Source organism: Hippopotamus amphibius, chromosome 2 (assembly GCF_030028045.1).
Source record: "Hippopotamus amphibius kiboko isolate mHipAmp2 chromosome 2, mHipAmp2.hap2, whole genome shotgun sequence".
NCBI lineage: Eukaryota > Metazoa > Chordata > Mammalia > Artiodactyla > Hippopotamidae > Hippopotamus > Hippopotamus amphibius.
This window is the reverse complement of record NC_080187.1, coordinates 169610895-169631354: the sequence shown is the minus strand read 5'-3', so window position 1 is coordinate 169631354 and position 20460 is coordinate 169610895.

Below are 20460 nucleotides of genomic sequence, written 5' to 3'. Positions count from 1 at the left end.
TTTTATGACCTGCTAAATGATTTGTGTAGCAACCATGCATTTAATGATACAAAAGAAAAAAATGTGAGTACAAAAACACACAAAAACAAAAAACACTTCTTCACATCCCCTTCTCCCTCCCCCCTCCCTAAATAAATACATGTGCTCAGGCTCAGGAAATCCCAAGGACTGTGTCCCTGCGCCCAGACAGCCAAACAAAGCTGGTTTCTGGGTCAGCAGCCCCAGGCCTTTCCTACCTGAGTTTGTGCCAGAAATGAATCTGCGCATCCAGGAGCACTTGGTTACAGGGGGGTGAGCATCAGAAAGCATCAGAACTACTCCTCTCCAAGCTGGAGCAAAGACTATTTTGTTTCTTGTAGATAAAACACTGGAGGCTTCTTTTCTGGGCTGCTGTTTACGTCCTTTTTCACTCTGAAGCAGAACCATTGTTGCCTTTCGCCCTGCCTTGGAAAGGAGAGCAGGACACCTACACAAATCGGAGCCCTTGTGTCAGTGAGGTACACGTGGAGTGTGTTCCTTCCTGTCATTTGCATGGGGGAAGCCAAAAATAGCAATTTCCCCCTGCACTTTTGTCTGACAGGTAAAAGCCTATTAAACAGTGCCTCAAATTGTCTCATGGAAATTAGACTCATTTTTCTAAAATTGAAAAGATCCACCCAATCTTGCCTTATTACACAGCAAATTGATAGGCATATTGAGATCACACTTTTTCTTTCTCAGCAAGGTGAAAACTCAAGGTTCATCACATTTTCAGCTAGTGGTTATTAGAAATCTGCAGGACAATTAAAATAATTTGAAAAATGACCTTATAAAAAGAGAACATTCCATTTCAAGCATGATCTTTTAGAATTTGAATTGTTGACTTAAATTGCATCTCAGAATTTAATACATCCAGCCCCAAGGTAAATACTGTTAAGCAAGCTTGAACTAAGCTTAACAGAGTTTAACATGCTCAGTTATAATATTTGTTTAAGAAGAATTATTTCTAGCTCAACTTACAGATATGTATTAGCTACAACTCTTTAGAGCTTTGCTTCTCAGATGCAATCCATATGCCTGAATAAAGGGTTCATTACTGTATCTGAGAGGGAGTATGTGTGCTTTTGCCTTTACTGTCAGGATAACTGTGCAAATATTTTGTCTCAATAATCTGTGTAAATCATATTCAGTAGGTAAGATGAGTTCATCTTTCAAAGTTCAGTGTAAGTATACATGATAAACCACAGCTCTCTGAATCCATTCAAACAGCAAGTAACTTATAATCACCATACATATCTAAAGGACCAGAAGGAAACTTTGAGCTACCTTCCAGTTCATAATGTCATTTTACAGGTAATATTCACCAGATTTCTCCATCTTCTCTGAGGATAGAGAAATATGCATTGGCTTATAGAGTTCAAGTTAGACTTTCCTCCTGATGATGAGTTGTTAGGTTTTACAATTAGTTAATAAGGGAAACTATATGATCTCCATCACAATAGGGTTTAAAATTCTACTCTCCCTCACACTCTCTCAGCCTGCCAATTTAATCTTGTAGCTCAAATTTATCAAAAATTCTGTCAAGAGAGACTCTACTTAGGAAGGATTGTTTGCAGAATTTAAGGTTCATTGTGAAGAATTGCTTCCATATTATCCAGTTTGGGATCAGATAGGATCTGGAAGAGCTGGTCCTTGGAGATGTGCAGTTACTACCCTTTGTTCCCTATAGAATTGTTTTATTAAATTATACTTTGGTGTGGTGCTATCACACTGCATGAGAAATGGGCCTCACAGCAATGTCTATCGCAAGGATGCTGTTGAGATTGTTGTTTCTGCTCTTTACAAGGGTCCCAGGAGAGAAATGATTGCCAGGTCTTAGTAACCAGCATAGTTCTACCTTCTGTAGTGATTAGTGTGTGTTGAACAGACACAGTGATAGTGTAACTGCAAAGTTCCCCATTTTATAGTGACAACTAGAAAACTTAGACCCAATTTTGTGGTACACCCATGTGTAGACCTTGTAAATATATTTCAGCAAATTTCCCAGCTTATTTTTATGTCTCCATATTTGTTATTCTTTATTTTTTACCCCGCTTTTAAATTGCACCATTTTGTTATTATTAAATATAATAATATTTACAACAATAATAATTGCCATTTATTGTGTACTTACTACTTGCAAGGATATATGTTAAGAGCTCCATTCACAGCACCAAGTTAATTCTGACAAAATACTAGTAACAATTATCTCCTTTTTTATATACGAGGAAACAAAAGGTCAGCACATTTTAGTATTTCCTCTCGCTGTTAGCAGGGTATCAAGATTTTTTTTTAAAGGTAGGATCTCAATTGAAGAACAAACGTGTGGAGGGCAGAGTCGATGTACCAAACACTGCAGTAAGTGCCTTGTATGGGTTATCTTAAATAAAATCAGCGAAACCCCATGTCATAGCTACTATAATAAGTGCTATTATCAGTACTAGTTATTAATAAAAAGTTATTACTATCTTCATTAAAGTGATGAGGAAACTGATGCAGAAGGAGATTCAGAAACTTTCCAAGCTCCCAGGTCAGCGCAGGGCTGGGATGTGAATACCGGTAGCTTAACTGCATGCTCAAGGAGGATAAACATGACCTCATCCTGTTTACATTTTATATATCCTTGTCAGCCACTTAATTTTATCCTGGAAAAGGTGAGGGGTATTCATACCTAAGTATCTACTTACATCTGTTTGCTCACAGACATATCCACTGTTTTCATCTTTCCTATATGGCAGTGATCTTGCTCAGTGCTAAGGTAAAAAGAAGATTCTCTAAATAACGGAGTAGGTAGTTCTGTCTGCAGTCTGGGAAAAGGGCTAGATGACTCTTAAAAATTCCTTTCTGCCCCAATTCAACTGGGTTAAATGCTCCTTGAGGGCAGAGCCTATGCAAATGCACTCAGAGCAGTAATAAGCCTAAACTGCTCTTCCCAGATTTGTTAGTGCCCCTTGGCTTTCTATGAGTCCCAAAGCTGGACAACTTTCATGTTCCTGGTGTGCCTCTTCATTAAGCAAGAATGACTTCATTCTCTTGTAATGAACTCTGCTCTGCTTTTAGACCACACCCACTGGTGTCTTAATCGTATGACGGCTGCCTGTTAACAGCTCTGTTTTCAGGTTCTGAACTTCCACCGAGAGGATGAAGCTCTTGGCCCAAGAGTGCACTGGCCCAAGAATGCACTGGGGCACCTGGTTCTCACTGACCTGCTGGAGAACGATGTGTGTAGGATTCTCTGCTTGCACATCTGAGCCAGGTCAAGAGAGTGACGTAAGTTAATAAGGTCTGAATGAATTAGTACTTTCAATTGCAAGCAAATTCCAACCAAGTTAAGACAAAAATGGAATAAATAATAAATCCATCAAAATTATGGAACACCCGAAATGAATGAATTTTAGTTTTCGGTGATTCCACCCCAGGGATCTTCTGCCTTTCTTTCAAACTGAACCAGATACTCAGCAAACTGCAATGGACCAGAGTCACATATCAAAAGAGGGAGAGAGGGTTTTGCTTTATGTGTGTTTGTTTGTTTACTAGTTTGTATAAGAAGTAAAATGGAAGTTAATGTATCACATCAATAGCAGTACTTATAGAATGCAGGTGTTGAGCTAGAATAGAAATGGATTCTTTAGGGGTAAACAATTATGACTTGATCTTGGTTTTATGGAATCTGCCACACGTATAAAAAACGTTCAATTTGCCTTTGGTGGGTACTTTCTATTCTCTGCAGGGGGTGCAGTCAGGAAGTGTCTCTGAAGGGGTCAACATTTCTCATCACTGGAGAAGAAGTTAGATCTTCTGGAAAATCAGCGGTTCTCCTCAAGCATTGACTTCTCCATCTCATGGAAAAGTCAAGGATTGTGTATTCTGCCAGCACCTAGGCTTCATCTCCCCAAGGGGACAGATACGCTGACTGGGAGCCATGTGTTTTACAACAGTGAGGACAAAGATTGTACCTTCCCACTCCACATTCTGTGAAATAATTGATAATGCCTGTTTGTGCCACCATTTAAGAGCTTACAAGATCATATGGGGATGACTATTTACCGTGAAGGACAGTGTAGTATAAATTGTACACTGGTTGAGAGCAGGGATATGGACTCAGACTGCCTGGGCTCATTTCTTAGCCCTGTTACTAACTACCTGTGTAATCGTGGCAAGTTTCTTAAGCCCTCTGTACCTCTATTTCCTAATGGTATTCACCTCGTAGGGATGAGAGAATTAAATTTTGTAATGTGCATAAAATACTTAGAAGTGTAGTAAGTGCCACATTGGTGTTAGCTGTTACTATCATGAGTAAGTCTTCATGCCAGCATCCTTTGAATGCTGACCCCATTTCCATTCTCCCTGCTTTTACCTCCTGCAGATGCTCATCACCTCTGCATCCATCTAGGATAATTGTCTTCAAACCGGTTCCTCCGTCCCTCCTCCTTCTGAATCAATTTTCCACGCAGATTCCTTGTTAATCTTTCTAAAATGCCACTTTCTACTTCTCTCAATCAAAAATTACTTCCTCTAGGGTAAAATCAATTTTTGCTTTTTTTGCTTGACTCTTAAAACCCTCTTCACCTTTCCCCTGCCTCATTGTCAACGTACATTTGCAATGATTTCTTCTTTTCACTGCACCCGAGGAGTGGTTGTATCTTTTGTGGTGGAGGTAGAATGGAGAGAGAGGGGAACAACCCAAAAGGAAGAGGTACAAAATGAATCGTCCTAATTTCTAATTAATAAATCAGGGCGTCTGAGGTTGGATGTAAGCAATGCCTGGCTACATTAATGTTGAAGCCCAGGCCACTCCTGTGGAACTGAGGAAATCTCTGTGGATGGTCGGACCACAGTCACTATGTGACACTTACGCTGCTCCTAAACCACCCTGGGTCATGAAAAGCTGGGCTGAATGGCATGTGATGGGTCAGAAGCTTTACCGAATGCTTTCTTGCACAGTCAGAGGTAACCACATTAGCTGCCATTATAACTTGGCCTGTATATCGCATTAACATAATATAATTGTATAGCTTTAAGAAACATCATAGAAGAACAAAGGCAAGCACTGCATTCATAATGGATTTACAACATCTTCTTCCTTACTCCGCTTTCACTCTGGCTATTCAAAGCCAACATTATTTTCTCTTTTTGGTGAAACAGGGTGGATTCGTTTCCAACCTGCACTCTGCGATCGTTTCTGATGACATCTGTGCAGTGGGAGAGGCAAAAAATATTGATATTATATGGATCCCATTTCTCATCTGCAGAATGCGTATGTGAGTGCTGTGTACTGCATCTCTGTGTGTGTTTTAGTTACGTTTTAGACATTTTCATAGTTGGCAGGGGCTCCTCTCTATGCTTCTTGCTTGTCTTATTCGGCTCCCCATGAAACTGATCAGGTTGCCAAGTTCTTACTGACATTAAAGCAGGCTCTGGGCTCAGATCATCTCTGTGGGATGCAGAGGGAGAGGAGAAGTAGCTCTTGCCCAGGGAACATTTCTCTGAGCGAGTTCTAAGTAAATTCTGGGGCTTATCTGACAGTTTTTCACTGGCCGGGCTCCTAGTGAAGTCAAATATTATGGCTGATGTCAATCGGCTCGTGGCCAGGTGCTGGACTATGCTGAGAAAAATCTCAGGGCAACAGATCCATCCTCCCTGGATCTTGATTTTTATAGTTCCGTTTTGCATGGTGTTCTTTCAAATAGCAATAAAAACAGTAAACAGATTACAAAGCACAAGCCACCCATGCGTACATTCCTTTCTCCTGAACCCAGATGAATACAACGTCAATTCTAACAAAGGTTAATTAATAGCACAACAGAGACTCCTGATACCAAAAAAAATAAAAAAGAAAAAGAAAGAATAAAATCCTTCTTCTCACAGGCTGCAGAACTAGGTGCTTGCCAGCCCTGTGTTTCTGAGCTGCATATTTCTTAGCACTTATTCTTCACATCTGTGCAAAGACTTGATTCTTTTCATACCTTCCATACAGAAAGAGATGCAAGTCTGAGGCTGGTGAAACCATGAAGGGGGTGACCTTAATTTCTGTGTCGAGGATTTCCCCACGTTTGGATACATTCTTATGTGTTTTGGATTTCTCCCTTATTTTGCTCAGGAGCCCCTGGTTTGTGCTGTCCCCTGGTTTTCTAGGCTCACCAGTGAGACTCAACAAAGCCTTGTGCTGCTAAACACATTTTTCACAATCACCAAAATGTGTATTACTTTTCACCTCCCATGGATGCTGACCAATCGACGAGTTTGTTTAAGGAGAGCTGCTTAGGAAAATTTCCTGCATGTGAGGCAGTTTGTGGACTGAAGAGATATTTTTGATTCTGAAACACACATAGACAGGAAGGCCACAATTAGGGCTACCGTAACCCATCTGGAAAACACACAGCGGGCAAGATAACTTAGACCCTTGCAGGATTTGGATTTCCTGAGAGAGCGATCAGGACTTTATCGGAAGTCGAGGCATGACCTTGGTGTGTTTTCTTGTTTAAAGTGGAAGCAGGGACCTGGTCACCCCTATAAACTCTGCTTAAAATCTTTCCATCATGAATGTTCTCCTTGCCCGCACTGTGGAGGTGAAAAAATAGAAAAATTTCCTTGTTTACACAGCAGACTCTCTGGTGTCTGGTTTTGGAACAAAAGTCCATCAATAATGTTTAAAAATATTAGAAAACACTTTTAAGCGATATCATCTCATGGTTTTAGATTTTTATAGTATCTCAGGGACCACCTATTCAACCCATTTATTTTACAGCTTAGTGAAATAAAACCCAGTTAGTGGAAAAGCCAAGCCTAGAACCAAGGTTTGTTCACTCTCTGCACCACACTCACTTGCTTTAGGAAAATCGTTAATGCAACCTATTCTCATGAGAATTTTCATAACCTCTGCCCCCCCCCCCCAGATTATTTTTAACCTTTTGATAAAAGAGTTCTGTGCAATTTAATGTTGCATAAGTCACTAATTTATTTCTCTTAAATGTTTGGGAGACACTTTGGAAAATAGTGTGAGTAAAATAAAGCAAAGCAATGGAGACAATTACTGCAGTTGACAACAGAATGCAATCACGCCCTTTATGAATTCATTGATAATGCTTTATCTTTGGTTTTTCAAATGTGCCATGGCTATCATATGCATAAAAGTGAAAAATTGCCTTAATCTTTCCAACACAAACTGAATGTTAAAATTAACTAGATGCTATGCAATTAGTATTTTGTGTGAGCTCAACTTTTATGTGAGAAATAATGTGCATAATTACAGTTAGTCCTAAAAATTGTGGATGTTCTTATTAGCTGTCTTTTTGTTCTTCCCTGTCCCCAGACTAATTCTGCTCTAATCAGGCTACTCTCCTCACTGTCCTAAATTCACTTCTGGTGTTGAGGGTTATGTGTTTTTTTTTTAAGCTGTGTTTCTTTTCCTGATCCTAAGTTCTATGTGTGTTGAAGTTGAAGCTCAAATTCTACCTCTCTTCCATTAATTCTTCTCTCTAGAAATGATGATTTTCTTTCCTTTAATTTAAACCCTAATGAATATACAATTTATATCACAAAATCACATGCTTCATTATATCCAATTTGACATAACTTGCTGATTTATCTTCATCTAGCTAAAATTTGCACTTAGATGGTGAAAATTTTCATGCAAAGATTATATGTCCTCTCTATTCCTGCAACACCTAGCACAATAAAGCAGAAATAGATGTCCAGTAAGTGTTTGCTTTAGATTAGGCTATGACTGATTAAGGGCTTATGTGACACGAAGAACAGATGTTTCTACTCAAAATGTGACCCATGGACCAGCACCCTCAACATTCCCCGGGGGCTTGTTGAAAATTAAGATTATCAGACCCCTTTCTAGACCTGCTGTTTTAAAGAATTTTGTGATGTTTAAAGTTTGAGAAGCAATGGCTTAGGAGAGAGGGGCTCCCCACTGAGTTCTGACCAACATGACGCAGGTGCTTAGTTCTTGTGGCCCAGTACTGGTACATGTTCACAGAGGGAAGTCATTCTTCAAATTTGTGGTCATCAACTTCCTAGAGAATCTAGTGAAAGCTTCTGATCTTCTTTCGAGAAAATGAACATAGATACATACATAATATTTTACATGTAATTTATGAGCTTAAAGGATACCTTAAGCTTATAAAGAGACCCCTTTGGGTCCTACTGATACTATGTTAAAAGTCCCTGTTGAGGAATATAAGTTTATGAAGAATAAGGATCATGTATCTGTCTGCTGAAGTGCCTGGTTGTGTGTTGTATATTTCCTGTAGAACAACAAGGGAGATCTAACTGGCTTTCCTCTAAGGAGATAGTCTTTGGTATTTGCACTATTTGGATAGACAATATCACGTGAAATGTTGCTCCTGCAGGTAAGGTGATCAATATGCCTGTATAAAAGCTAATTTAGCCATGAAAGAGGACTTCATGTGATAGATCTCATTCATCTCAGTAACACAGTAAGCTTTGATCTAAGCTATTGAGATTGTCTTTCTACCTGTGTACTTACTTTTTTTTAAATTTTCTTTTTCTCTCTTTCTCTTTCTTTTAATCCAAGCAAAGGGCCATGTGCTTTTCATGTATTTTTTAAAAGTCCTTTGGGGTGATGATCAGAACTGCTTTTAATTATCAATTAAATTTTCTCCAAGTAGACTGTTAGAAGTTTCGATGAGCACAATTAGTGAGAACCTCACTCTAATAGCAAGAGAGAAGTTGGTTATTTTAAGTCTTCTTTATTATACAAAAAGAAAGGATCAGGTATCTCAGATCAATGTTAAGTGGGGATTATGGAAATGAATGCTAAAAAGACATAAGTTAACAAGGTATGACCAGGAAAGTCAAAGTAGTGGCCTCTCTTTTTGGTATTGAGTCTTTCCAGACTTTAATAATATGAGTTTGAAAATATTATGTCCCCATTTATGCTAAAAGAAGTGACAAACTAATGGCTATATTTATATTTTAAAACTATATTATTCTAACTGTATTCTTTACTAGTGCTCTTTTCTTGGGAGAAATAATATCCTAACTTATATTAAAGGAAATTTGTTTTTTTAAGTATTTATTTATTTCTTTGACTGTTCCGGGTCTTAGTTGCGGCACACAGGATCTTTGTAGCGGCATGCAAGATCTAGTTCCCTGACCAGGGATCAAACCCAGACCCCCTGCATCGGGAGTGTGGAGTCTTAACCACTGGACCACCATGGAAATTCCTTAAAGGCAATCTGTATTTGCCAATCAGTACATGTGACATTGGGGTTATGCTATTCTGACTCTTTGGACAGGGCATCTGTGAGCACACTCAGATGAACAGCCTGATACTCTTCTATCAGTAAAATCTTAAAAACACAGTCCAAGAAAACTTGGTGAACTGTAAAGTACTCAGAGCCTCTCAGAACAGATTATCCCTCAGAGTAAATCAATAGTTTAATAAAGAAGAGAGCCCTCATTAGCTATAGGAGAAATTTTGCAGTTGGTACCAAGGGCTGGCTAGTAATAATAAAGTATACCAGATTACCTCTTTCGTTATTCATCTCCAAGGCAAGTTTAGACTATTTCACATTCTTCATTTTGAGATACTGAGTGAGAATCAGCGCTGAAAAGAAAACCAAAAACTGAATTCCATTTAATTTGATTCAGTTGTATACATTTGCACAGCACTTAATATATGTCAGGTGCACTTCTTGGTCAGTGGAGGAAAGGGGAGTTAGAAGGAGAAGGAAAGGGTCAGGGGTTGGTACTATTAATGAGACATGTTCTCCATACGTAAGCATTTTGCCTGTCTACATCTGTCCCCTTCACAAAGTGTTCACAGATGCTCTATCAGCAACTTCGACTCGTATCTATTGGCCAGAACTGGGTCACATTGCCACCTTAGCTGCCAAGGGTCCAGGAAAATAGTATTATTAACCAATGTACTATTTCCCCAAGCCGGGGGTGGGGGGGACGGGGGGGAATGAAGCTCTATTTTTAAGAAAGAAGGGGAGAAAGGATATGAGGAGAAAACTGGAAAAATATCGGTCACAAGTGTTTATTGTATGTTAGAGTGTCTATCAGAATATGTCTGTGTATATTCATTTGGATGTTTGTGTGAGCCTAATGTTTGAGCTAAGGCCAACAGAATTGGTTATAAATTCATTCAATAAATATTTGTTTCTTGGCGAAAAAAAATGCTATCTAGTTAGGGAAACAAACATACACACTAAGGACGAAATAACTGATGACCTCTGGGGTTGTTAATCCTTGGGAGACCAAGGAGAGTACAGAAAGGAGGCCACATTATTGTTCTCTTTCAATCCTTTAAGCCTTTTATTTTTTTGTCTCACCTTATTTCACTGGCTGGGTGACTGTATTTTCATAAAGATAAAAATCTTATTAAAGAAGTGAAGCTCTACAATATCACCCATATATCAGCAGGGGCTAAAATATCATTTGGAAGGAACAGCTGGTTTTCCTGGAACTCCTGAAATCATGTCACTCAGGAGTCGCAACTCCTTGCTAAAATGATTGAGAGTGGAAGTCAGATCAGCAGCTTAGGCTGTGAATTCAAAATATAGCTTTTGAGATGGTTTTGGAAAAATTCAACCAAGACTAGCCCTGGTGAACTTCTGAATCAGATGAAGCTTAAATTTGGTGTGTTCCCCATTCTAAAATATGGCTAGTATGGTTGGAAAGGAGAGGGAGAGAAAGAGACACATTGATAACCTTCTTTTAATTCTTTTTCTTAATTTGCCTAACCCTTTTTAATCAGGAAACACTTAGATGAAACCTAATACCAATCTCATTTCTTACTGCACTTTCCTTAGTGGAAAGACAGTGGTTGTATACTGTCATGTTCAGATACTTAAGAATTAACATCTGGGTTTAGTCTTAAAACTAGGGCACTGTGACCTGACTTGTTTGAGATGAGGTCATTTTTCTACATTTGTATCACAGCAGCTCAAGAGCAGTCACATGCAAAATCCAAAGGCAAATGATCATTTGATTTCCCATTCAGTTTTCAGCAGACAGTTGGTTCCCAAGAAGGAAATTATGTTGCCAAGAAAAAGTCCTGGCTTTTGCCTAATCTGCATAATATCTTTCTAGACATCATAGAAAAAAAAAAAAGCAGGATTTGCGGAGAATAATGGCAAAGGTGATGACAGTGATGATAAGATCTATGATGAAAATAATTTTACTACTTTGAAGTCAATATCAATTAAACAGAATTACAACAGCTGTAGCCTCTATCATATGAATCCTAAATTTTTATGTCTCTGGGACATGCTATCACTGTAAGCAAAAATGGCCTTACGGGAAGCTCTGATAAATATTAGGGCAAATTTAATAAAAATTTGCTAGTAAGGAATTCAATATATTTCAGCTCTTTTTTACTTTCCTTTGGGAAACTAGGCTTGGAATCAGGAAAAGAGGGAAAATTTAAAGCTAAGTGAATAAATGATGGATCATTTCATTTAAGACTAAAAAGCCAGAAAGAGAGATGTGAATGGCTCAATGGTGAGTTTGAACTACAAATGAATTAATGACAAATTTACATGATGGAATCTGGAATGAAGAGAAAAGACTAATCATTTTTGGTGACTATTTGTGAATCTGAGGGTAAGCATTCTGGATTTTAAATTAATTTCTGCAACTTCTCTGGTGGTAGAGTGGTTAAGAATCTCACCTGCCAATGCAGGGGACACGGGTTCAAGTCCTGATTTGGGAAGATCCCACATGCCACGGAGCAACTAAGCCCGTGCACCACAACTACTGAGCCTGCACTTTAGAGCCCACAAGCCACAACTCCTGAGCCCATGTGCCACAACTACTGAAGCCCGCATGCCTAGAACCCATGATCCACAACAAGAGAAGCCACTGCAATGAGAAGCCCATGCATCGCAATGAAGAGTATCCCCCACTCTCCGCAACCAGAGGAAGTCCGCACACAGCAATGAAGACCCAACACAGCCAAAACTAAATAAATGTATCAAAAAAATTAAAAAATAAATTAATTTCTGCAACTCAAAAAAAATACTGTTTAGAGATGGAAGGCATCTTAGAAATCATTTGGACTCTCTCATTTTATAGAGACCAGGCTTTGAAGCTCAGAGAAGTTAAATAGCTTAACTACTGTCATATGTTCACTGGCAGAGCTGGGACAGGAATATAGGCATCCTAATTCCCCTCTGACAGCTTTGAGTGGAAAGTGGGTTTTCACAGAGGCTTCAACTCTGTGAATAGATTAAGTGGAATGTGGCAGATGGACTGTGTTTACTGCTGCTCCCACCATGTACAATTATTGAGATGTTACATGGTGTAAGGTTTAATATTTACTTGTTGACATCTATTTTTTTTTTTAACTCATTGTTTATTGTGCTGCTTGGAGAATGCTAAAGATTTTATAAATGATAACCCTTTATTTTCCTGAAAGGTTGTATAATCAAGCCAAACCACTAAATGGAGTTGAAAATGGCAGTTAAACTTTATTTTCAAAGCAAATTATTTTCTCTCTTTGGTGACTTGCTTTCTACCAGACACATACAGGGATGGAAAAAAGTCTGTACGTCCCCTTGTGGTTTTTGTTTGGGTCATGTTTCCAGCGTGAATTTTAAAACCTGGACCTTTTTCCTCCCCCACAGTGGAAGACTCTCATGTAGTCAGTGTGAATTTGAATATATTAATTTCTCTTTTGAAATGACATAATTAGTTTAAATGCCTTTAAGCTTGTGTTTTTGTTTCTAGGTTTGTGTCTCTTTTCTAAACATACTTGTTCTTTTTCTTTTATCCTCCATGCTCTTGGCCTCGAAACAAAATAACTGCCACTGTTGTCAGACCAATTATCCATCTGGCTGGAGTCTGTAAAATTCTTTTATTCTTTTTTTAAACCTCAGTAAATTAACCTCAGTAAATCTGTTTCATTCATTCATTCATTCACTCATTCATTTGACTGTTACTAATTTAAGCATTGGGTTTATGTAAGATCAGTGTTATCTCTGGGGCTGTGAGGACAATAGGATAGGGTATTCTACCTGAGGAGGTTCAAAAGTCAGTGGCGCATTTCAATGGAGTGTGTAGACGTTCTCCATATGATTTACTTCATAAGTTCTGACGTATACAATAAGCACATTATACTCATAATGATTAAGTATCCCTCAGTCATTAGGATTTATCAATCATGATTTTCTCTTGGACTTCGTAACCTACTTTTATTTGTAGTCTTTAACTCCTCAGAATAGTTTGCTACTTAGCCTTAGAAAAATATATCTATGCTTCTTCCTGAAAGAATCCCAAGGTCCACAGAGCACTGGTCCAGGTCTTCCATGCATGAGAAAATGCACGATACTGATTTGATTAGATTATGAAGATCTCATTAGGTGAGACTTCCCCCAACTCCTTTTTTGCTGTGGTGTTAAGGTATTCATGATGTATTTTGGTTAGGAAATTCATTCTGTTGAGAGAAAGGATTTAAAAAAATAAGTTTTCCTATACATTTTATTTTTTATAGGAGACCCCAACCAGACAAAACTGTGGAGATCAAGGGTAGGAAGAAGTACAAAATAACTCACAGAGAGTGCTGCTGCTCTGTGAGGGTTTTCTTCCTGTCTGAGATGTGACATCCTGACAATGTATATGTAAAGAGAAGAGGGAGTTTTCCATTGATTGAAATAGAAATGAAACCTAAGATTTTCCAACAGACAACCCAGTGCATAAAGCAGTTGTTATCCACAGTGAGATTTGCATTTCCTTTCAGCATTCATGAAAGGAGAGAAAAAAGAAAGACAATTCCTACAACATGTGGTCACTTACTTAAGAAGGAGATTTCTTAATAATTAAATTTTGAATCTAAAGGATTAAAACAGATGAAGAAAAAGAAAAAAAAATTAAGGGCAATCTAGGAAGGTTTAATAAGAATTTATATTCTAAATAAGATTGAGGAGATTCAGGAATTAAGATGTTGAGAGACGAAATTCATTATCAAGGGTCTTACAATGAGGAGTTGTAAGTAATACTTCCTTTCAAGGAGGCAGGGAGGAAAGTGAGAGATGTATTTCTTTATGTAAAATGTAGAGATTGGGCTTGAAATTTGACAACTATGAAAGGAGTTTAAACATAAAATTTTTATGTATGATTCCCCAGTAAACGAGTCTTCACAATAAAAGTATATATACTAAATCTGTACCAAAAGTTGGATCCTTCATTGTGTACCATGCATTCTAGACAAGTCAGTATGATTGAAGAGATAATGAACTGTAATACCAAGGAATGGATTCTCTCTTGGGAAGCAAAAATGCATCAGGAGACCTCTTAGTTTCATGTGTTAGCAAAGTAAAGCCTATAAGTGGACTTTGGTAGGAATTTACATAAGCTAATGAATAAGGAAAATGAAAGCTTATACTTCATTAGGCTGACAAGAAATCAATCACATCTGATGAACCTGTAAGTTAGATTTAAATGCCAGGCAGTTCCCTACGAGTACCCATATCTGATCTACTTTTGTACACAGGTCAGACAGGTACCTGTAGTTACTACTCACAATGTCAGTGCCTTGGCCATTCTAGAATTGTTTGTAGCAGCAGCTTAATTTCTGCCTGGCTTCTTGGGCTCTATTACTGTCAGTTGTGAGAAAATGTTATCATCCTAAACACAATGTAAATAGAAATGTAATATGTTATGGAAAGCAAACGTGACACTATTCAACATTGGATTGGCTATTGTTTTGTCTCCTTGGCCTCCTTACAACTAGCACAGATTAAATATTTCTAATTCTACCTCACTTGTTTTAGCAATATCTCTGAAAGGTAACTAGATTGTGTATATTATCTCTCAATTTAAGATAAATCAAAAGTTCGGTGACTTCTCCCAGTAACATGTAATAAGGGGCTAAGAAGTTCTTTAGCCCCTTTGCTAAAAAACTAAGAAGTTTTTTCTTAGTTCTAAGACCCAAGTCACACAATACTGGAAATTGAAAATCAAGTTTGGACAAAGTAAAATGGTAGAAAGGACTACCAGACTATGCATCAGTCCCTATACTAGAGGAAATCTGCCTTTTTCCTGCTTCCAGAACAAGCTGTGTCACCTTGGGCAAATTATATTACCTAATTGCTATCAGTTTCCTCACCAGCAAGTCATTCATTTCTTCAACATTTGTTATTCTAACAATGTTTTAAAAATGTTCTTTTCTAACTCTAAAATTACATGGATCTATATTATTACAAAATTTTTCAAGTGAAAAAATACTTTAAGAATGGCAATTAGGGACCAAGAAAACCTTGATGGGACAGAGTGAGAGTATATTTATCAGCAATAGTAGAATAGTGAGTCTGAATTCTCCTGTGGTGTTCGCCAAGAATCTTAAGATTATATAATTAGAACATTTTAAAAAAACTCTTTTAACTCTGACTTCTGTAGGAAATCACAATCATACCTTAGTTTAGGATTATTTGTGCTTTAAGTAGAGGATTTGTTGTGAATACAAATGAATTATTATAATACAATGTGTAAGCCAGCAAGAAATGTCAACTGTAGAAAATCCTCACATGTATGAACTTAATCCAAGATTACAAAGTACACAATGGATTCTAATCTCTCCTAGGATGAACATCCTTTTTTTCTCCTTCCTAGATATATCTGCACATTTCTCAGTACTTTACTTATCAAATATTAATGGAATACTCATCACATACAAGGCGCAGAGACGTGGATGCTATCTTTAAGGAGAATTATTGCTACATTATGTGTTTAGTAGAGCATATTTGTTGACCAATATACGGATGATTAGAAATCATTCTTTAGGAGAAAACTTGTTTGGAAGTGACTTCTTCAGATACTTTAATTTTTAAATGTTGTGTTAAATTCAATAAGAGGAGATTGAAAAATTGTCAGAGTGTGATAAGATCTGCTTGGGAATAACATTTTAAAACCCACTCTACCATTTCGCTGCCATAGAAAGTCTGTCCTCTTGGTAACTCAGAAATGAATGAAGAAAATATGACTGCTCTATTCTTAGAATGTTCCAAGAGAAACCATTTATGGTAAAATATTGTAGTTTTGTATATTTCTGGCAGCGAATTACTTCCTTTGACCAGAAAACTTCTTTTTACAATTTCAGGCTATTCCAACTTGTTCCAATCTAGTAGAAATAGGATACAATTGTTTAGTCACTCACCCACCATGGCCTTCTAAATTTAGAGCTGGTTACCAAGTTATTGTCGGTCATCTCTTCTCCAAGCTGAGTCTCTTTACTTTTTGAAACCAGGACTTTAATTGTGAATTATGAACCAGTTCTGTTGAAAAACTTCTTCGGAAGTTTTCTATATCATACTCCAAGGTGGACGAGTTTTTTTTTTTAATATGTCATTTAAAGACAAAATAAATAAATACAGGTGGATGCTGTTGTAGGACAGGAAAAGAAAGGCAATTCACTCACAAGATATTCCAAGGGCTAGAAGAGAGACTGGGTGCACCCTTGGAAATGGCTGGACTGAGGTAGTTCAGGAGGCAGCTGGAACCACTGAGCCCACAGGTGTTGGAAATGTGTCTAAACCCCAGAGGCTGTGTGCAAGCTCACTGGGGTGAGCTAATTCCTCATCATGTCTCAGCATCATACTCACGACAGGAACTCAGTGGGGAGATATTTTTACATGGGGTTTCCTCACCAATTGTTCCAAAGGCAATGGGAATGCAGTAAAATGGAACAATGTAGAATTCCGACCCAAATTCCTTTTATTCTCAAATTTGAAACTTCACTGCAACCTAAGACAAATGGATGCTGGAAGGGAGTTCCTTATTTTAGAACTTACCTAATAAAACAATAAACATCATTTTGAAAACCCAGACCCTGATGGTTATTACATTTGGGGAAGTTCTCATGAAATAGATATATTTTATACCAGTGTTTTGAAGGTTTATTTGTCCACATCCTTATACTATTATTAAATACTGTATTCAGAAAGGCAACCTGGTGTCACCACAATGAAGAGAAGGCAGGCATCTTTCCTCAGTTCTTCTACTTGACCTCAGCGGTCTGTTTTAGATTCTCAGACCTTCACGTCAGTGACTAGAGTAATTGTATACATTGTCACTGCAAGTATGGTTCAAAGCTGATTCTTGGCAACTACTGACTAGTGTGACCAGTTGCTCCAGTTTGATGGGGAAATCCTGGTCATGCTTTTTGTAGCATTGTTAATTACTCACAGCCCACCCCTTAACTTGTGAAAGTGGACTGGTTTTGACAATAAAATATACAATCATTAATTAACATGGTCTCTTTCCTCCTTTCCAGTGGGATGGCCTCCTGTGTAAGGCCTGATCTACGACTGAGGGCAGAGGGGAAGGTTCATTATAGGTAGTTTGATTATTTGAGTCGCTTCAGTCTGGCAAGCAACTTTCTTCTCCTCTTTGCCTGTCATCAGGATAAACTGAGTCCTGATACAGGACACATGGTTGAGATTGGTTCTCTTCACTGCCTGTGTCCTTGATTGAAGAGAGTGGAAAGAGATAAAGTTAGAACACAAACTTGGTAAGTGGAAGGCAGAGAAAGTGGGAAAGGGGCAGGTGGTGGAAAGATCTGAAGAGGAAGTGAAGAATAGAACCTTCAAGAAATATATGAGTAGGCACCCTGTGAAGAAGGTGAACAATATTGTTGTTTTCCAATGGCTCTTCACTGTCATTTCTCTAAGGACGTCCCTCCTCACACTTCTCCAATCAGATGTAAGAAGGCTATCACCTGCCCCAACACTTTGTATCCTTCTGTAAAGTCTTTGGTGCTATGATGCTTATTTACTTCTGGTCCTTTCTCTTGTTGTAAATTCTTCAGATTCTATTTATTCAAATCTATGCCTTCATTAAGGTCAATAGAATAAGTTAATTTGCATAAAGAGAATGGCTTAATGTGGCTTTTCCAATAAACTTGCATTTTAAAAAGAAACCATTAATGTCAAGAGTGTGTTACACAGGCAGAAAAAGAAAAAGGAGGAAGAGATATTTTGTGTTCGTGGACTGTTGACTCTTTAGTTCACACCCAAAGGCCTCTGCCTGCTCCACACACTCACAGGATCACCTCTTATCCAGGGTCACTCCTAGCACTGAGTCTAGGTTCACAGGGCTGTGACTGGTGCTTCATGCTATTATTGGCTTTTGAAGGTAGAACATTTCTGCCTTAAAAACATGGATACTTAAAATTGTTACTATCTCTGTTTCAAAGTGTAAAGGCCATTCCCACTTCCCAGTCTGTCTAGCTTTGGAAAATACAATTACTCATCTGAATGTGCACCTGGGTCTTGTGAATACTGGAAGGGAGTACAGCTCAGCTTGGACCATTGTAAGGCTGATTGTGAAATGATCTTAATGTGGGGGTTTATATATTAATGTTCATGAACTTTTCATTTTTAAATTCTGGTCTCTGAACATAAGAACACTAAATGTATATTTTTCTTTTCAGACTATCAGTCATTTCTTTCCTGGATTATAATATGCTTTAATGGGTCTTAAAAACAGGCTCCTTTTTATAGAAGCATTATATCAAAGTGAACTTTTCCCCAATTAGATTTACGGACGTGGTACGGATTACTGGGAAGCAAACTTGGCTGAAGATCAGGAGGTCTGATTTCCAGTCACAACTCTGTCATGTGTTTGCCATGTGATCACTAACTGATCTGAATTAAAAAAAAAAAAAAGCCTCTTCACTGGTCACTTCCCTATCTACTAATAGCATCTCCTTTGCATCTTTCTATGCATTTTGTGATTATCCTATAGATAACTTCTATTATATCAAGTACCACAGTATATTATAATTCTTGGTTTCTTTTTATGTTTCCTCCAAAGTCAGGGCAAGATCTGTTTCTTTTTTATCTTAATAAACCCAAGACTTGTCCTGATTCCAAGCATATTGCAAGCATGTAATGTTTATTGAATTAAAGAATGAAAACCACAGACAAGAACAAGCAATTTCTGCTATTCATTTCTGTCCTCATCTACAGATGGGGAATAACTAACCTCTGGTTCTCCCTAACTCAAAGGGCAGATTGAGTGACTCTGGAAAGGAGGTCTTGGCTTCTTTAAGCGGCCTTCTCTAACTTCCCTCTCTAAAGGGACTCCTCTCCACCTCCGTTCCATGTCACTCACTATTTGTTTTATTTTCTTCATAGTTTATGTGTTTTGTTTGTTTGTTTGTTTGTTGTTGTTGTTGTTTTAATCCACGCTGGAATGTTAGCTCTATCAGGCAGGTACCTTATCTTTCTTGTTCCATTTAGAATCTGTTGTGCCTTTTAGAAGGACACATAGTAGGTGCTCAATAAATACGTGAGCAAATAATAAACTTGTATGTGTGGCACTGGTGAGACGCTAACACAATACAAGTAAATGCTCTGCATTTTTATATGACAAAATTATTATGAAAATATAAGGTGTTTTATCCTCGTTACCCTACTCTGAAACTTCTCCCTTGTTCATCACTAGAGACTATATGCTAAATGAAAAAAGAATCTTATTTGATGCTAATTTTTATGTTAGTTAGTTTTGTAACTATCCTTTCTTTGGAAGGATTATAAATGTATGAGCCTTTTAAGATGTAACTTCTTATTCTTTTGGATTTTCCTACTCAGATCCTTTCTCAAGGGACTAAGGAATATTTCTTGTATCATTTTTTTTCAAAGTTGGAAGATGGTATTTAATATGAAAAAATATAAATTTGAATTTCAGGAACTAAATATATGTTCATTTTTATTCAGTATGAGGATCTCAACATGACACAAATGTAATGTGCATGTAGGTAGCACAGGGAATAACATTTAGGTATTGGTGATTTCCTGTTTCTTTAAGGTTGATATTTTGTGAATCTGAATGTGAACTCCCACATGATTTGTAGAATCATAATTGTGTACTCTGTTCCTAAAAGGAGATTTTCAGTATTGGGCCATTAGTGTAAAAACTTACCATCCTAGACGTGCATTGATTTGATGCTGCCACAGGGTAGTACTTGCCGCAGTCATTTCTCATGTTTATTTTCACACCTGACCAACAAGGATGTTGTTGAGAAATATATGAACATGAAGATCACAATTACACCCACATCATTTTATAAGAGAGTTGGTCATCTTCATACTTAGAAACAGAACCACCGTATCTACTTGTGTATAATGTGGACTGCGAACAAGTTCTACAGGGGGCAAAAGTTTTGTATTATTTAATTTTGCTGCATTATTTAATTTTATATAGTAGTTTTACAGGCTGTTAACAAGAAACAACTCCCAGTGTCTCCTCCCAGAAAATAAGAGCTGTTACAAAGATTTTAATTATACATTTGATTAGGAGGCTGTTGTTTAAATGCAACCAAGGAACATTACCCTATCATGCTTTACCATATCATTCAGCAGAAACCAAACAAAAGAAAACATTTAAGACCAAACTGAGGGAAAACGGGGAGAGCCAGGCCTCACCCAGCCATCCTTCTTGGAGTCAGCTGCATTGTCCCCAGAT